The 2,266-nt window shown below is 41.9% G+C and overlaps 1 protein-coding gene and 1 pseudogene across 2 annotated transcripts in view; one reads left to right on the top strand and one right to left on the bottom strand.

Annotated features, from left to right (window-relative positions):
• The window catches only part of LOC105979600, a 33,643-nt pseudogene extending 32,920 nt beyond the window's left edge, over positions 1–723 (top strand).
• Positions 1–2,266, bottom strand: part of PDE3A (phosphodiesterase 3A) — a 330,465-nt gene that overhangs the window by 172,309 nt on the left and 155,890 nt on the right. The window lies entirely within an intron of this gene.

Here is a 2,266-nt window from a genome sequence, read left to right as displayed (position 1 = left end):
GGAGGAGGTGTCCTGGATCTCCTGGTTCTGTGGGCTTCGTGGCAATGAATTCTTCTGCGAAGTGGATGAAGACTACATCCAAGATAAGTTCAACCTCACAGGACTCGATGAACAGGTGCCCCACTATCGACAGGCTCTAGACATGATCTTGGACCCAGAGCCTGATGAAGAGCTGGAAGACAACCCCAATCAGAGTGACCTGATCGAGCAGGCGGCAGAGATGCTGTACGGATTGATCCACGCCCGCTACATCCTCACCAACCGTGGCGTCGCCCAGATGTTGGAAAAGTACCAGCAGTACTGTCCCCGTGTGTCCTGTGAGAACCAGCCAATGCTTCCCACTGGCCTGTCCGACATCCCGGGCGAGGCCATGGTGAAAGTCTACTGCCCCAAGTGCATGGATGTGTACACACCCAAGTCATCCAGGCATCACCACACGGACGGCACCTACTTCGGCACTGGCTTCCCTCACATGCTCTTTATGGTGCACCTGAGTACCGGCCCAAGAGGCCTGCCAACCAGTTCGTACCCAGGCTCTATGGTTTCAAGATCCACCCGATGGCCTACCAGCTGCAGCTACAAGCCGCCAGCAACTTCAAGAACCCAGTCAAGACGATTCGCTGACTCTCCACCCGGTCCTCAGTCTTTTACACCCCTGTTCCTTTGCTGCCATCCCTTCGAGAATCCTCTATGGTTTTTAGTTTAAATTAAAGGAGTCGTTATTGTGGCGGGAATATAAAATAAAATGGAAGAAAAAAAATCCAATTTGTTTATTTATATGCAATGAGTCATTCACAGAACCGATTTCCCAGAGCATTCAGAAACTACATTTAAAATAGCTTTAACAAATTCTTAGAAGAAATTCCTGATAAAATGTGTTGATATCTGAATGGAGAAAAAACATATAAGACTTGGAAAAATTATGTCTAATCATAAAATAAAAGTAATTTGCATTTTTTAACGGTAGGAAATAAATGTGTAAGTATGAACATAATTTTGACATGCTTATGATCTCAGATGTTAGTGAGCAGAAAAATCATGAGAGAAAATACAAATGGCTGACAGGCAAAATGTTCAGAATCATAAGTGATATACTTATGTATTTTTAGAAAGGTCACTGCTATAAAGTAGATGCCCACTCATAGTGCCCCTATGTAGCCCAGGGTAGAGCTGCCCCAGTGAATTTCCCAGACTGTAAGCATGTACAGAAGGAGAATGCCCATCTTTCTCATGAGAAGCTGCAGATGGCCTTGTAGAAGTTCAACACAAAACCACTAGCCACCAGGGCTCCTTATAAGTAATATAATAAATGTTAAATAAATGAGATATTCTTTTTCAATGATCAAATTTATAAATAAATTTAGTATCCTACCTAATTATAGCCACTTTGAGTTAAGTCATACGTCTTTAAAGGAGAAGCAGAAACATATATGATTGTTAATTTCTACTCTATTAATATCTGGCCTTTCTGACATTCACTATTGAGAAAGAAAGCTTTATAACAACAATAAGAAAACCAGTAAGTCCTCTAGTAACAATAACATTGGAGATATAATCTCCTAAGGGCCGAAGCAAATATTATGTAACAATAGAGTAGGCTAAGTTGCCCACTGGAATTTCTGTAGTGCCCAAAAAGCCCACAAAATAGGTTTTCCAACAATTTATTTGTATCACGTTTTTAAAGTAAAAGGAATCTTTATTTATATTTTCAACTTCAAATTAAGCTGAAAAAAACCCCCACATTCTTCCAGAATAAGTAGTTCATGCTAAGGCCCCAAAGATAGATTTTTCAGGAAAAGAGGTTTTCAGGAAGCAGACTGCAGTGAGCAAGGAGCGCTTGGAGGACAAAGACAGTGGGGACTCTGGAAGGAGAACACTTAGGGGAAACCAGTGCACCAAATGCTGAAGACAACTTGGGCTGATACCCAAACCTATCTTTATGTCTACACTCTTTAAAAGCCTCCTGTTGAAAATATTGTGCTATGGTGCCGTCTAAATGGAAGCAGCTGTGGACACAGATGCAGTTGCTCTGTTAGTCAAACCAATGGTCCACTGGATAGTAAGTTAATACAGCTTTCATGCTGGCAGATGAGCTCTTTAGCTGTTCAGTGGACGTGATTGAATCTGTGCTTTGTGTACAGTTTGCGTCCAGTTCTCGATGATGCACAATGTCACCACGCCAACATGAGAGGGGCAGTTTAAGATCTGGTGATAGGACACATGTGTTAGCAGATGACTTTGTTTTGTATGCCAATGACATAAAAAA

This window comes from Echinops telfairi, unplaced genomic scaffold (assembly GCF_000313985.2).
Source record: "Echinops telfairi isolate 266 unplaced genomic scaffold, ASM31398v2 ScPeMD7_21;HRSCAF=78, whole genome shotgun sequence".
Taxonomy (NCBI): Eukaryota; Metazoa; Chordata; class Mammalia; order Afrosoricida; family Tenrecidae; genus Echinops; species Echinops telfairi.
Note: the sequence above shows the minus strand (reverse complement) of the source record. Positions and strands in the feature narration are given on the sequence as shown.